The following is a 1,460-nucleotide window of genomic DNA, read 5'->3' as shown; positions in this document are numbered from 1 at the left end:
AGTCCTTCTTCTTTCCATGTATCAGTTCTTTCTCTTACCACCAGAATGGTGGTAAGCACTTGTTTGATATTACACAATTTGAATATCTACAAATTATTTCAAAACCAGCAACCAGCTGTGGTTTAGTGGTAGAGCAACCGGCTTGGGACCTGAAAGCCACAGGTTCAACCCCCACCATGCCCACATGTCATGGTGTCCTTGAGCAAGAGACCCAACCCCCAACTGCTCCCCGGGCTCCTCACATGGCTGCTCACTGCTCCACTTGGGTGTTTGTCATGTGTGATGGGTTAAATGCAGAGCACAAATTTCATCATTGTATGGGAACATGCATTGGATGACAAATAAAGTACCTTTACTTTACCTAATACATTTTAATGTAAAGAGATTTTGCCTAAAATGCACAHTTTGTATGCTTAACTAAAAAGTCTTAAGCTACAAAATTGAAAAAAAATCACATTTTCTCTCGTGTATTTCATAATAAATAATCACGTTAATTAACAAATAAATAATCTTGTTTTCATTTACATACAACTTGGGTTGCAAGAACATGAACAGAGTGGCAAGAATTTGATCAGAATTGTGTGTTTGCCAGAACACTGTTAAATAAGTGTGTGAGAGATTAAAAGGACAGGCTTCAAATTATTGTTTGTTCATATTGATTGTTTGTTTATATTGATTGTTTGTTTATATTGATTGTTTGTTTATATTGATTATTTGTTTATATTGATTGTTTGTTTATATTGATTGTTTGTTTATATTGTTTGTTTATATTGATTGTTTGTTTATATTGATATCTAAACTCAAATCTGTGTCACTGCAACTCAACTTGTGGCACCAAAGTTACACAATACACAGTAGATCGAAATATTCAAAGTATTCTTTCTATTGTTTCCAGTTAAAGGAACCAGCAGACCGTTACACATCCCTTTTTTTGCCACTTCAGTTGAAAGCAGAACTGAATATCTGAATATTAGTATCTTAGCTTCTTCATCATCAGTGGCTTTTTTTAATAGGAGAAAAAAGAAAGAGAAAGATAAAAGTGAAATGTAATGAGAAAGAGTGAAAGAGAGATTAGAAGATATGTAAAATATATGTTGAGAAAACACAAGACAGCACACCTGACTTATTGGCTCCACACCTACAAAAACAAAGATAACAAAACCACAGCAACAAAAATGCATATCTATATAATTATAATGACTATAGCCTTGCTGAAAATCATGCCCATATATTTATATAAATTTCCATAAATATACACATAAACATACCGATACCTACATATCCATACACTTTCATATACACTCACCGGCCACTTTATACACCACGCTAGGAACGGGTTGGACCCCCTTTTTGCCTTCAGAACTGCCCCAATTCTTCGTGGCATAGATTCAACAAGGTGCTGGAAGCATTCCTCAGAGATTTTGGTCCATATTGACATGATGGCATCACACAGTTGCCGC

This window comes from Austrofundulus limnaeus, unplaced genomic scaffold (assembly GCF_001266775.1).
Source record: "Austrofundulus limnaeus strain Quisiro unplaced genomic scaffold, Austrofundulus_limnaeus-1.0 Scaffold393, whole genome shotgun sequence".
Taxonomy (NCBI): Eukaryota; Metazoa; Chordata; class Actinopteri; order Cyprinodontiformes; family Rivulidae; genus Austrofundulus; species Austrofundulus limnaeus.
This window is presented reverse-complemented; position numbering follows the sequence as displayed.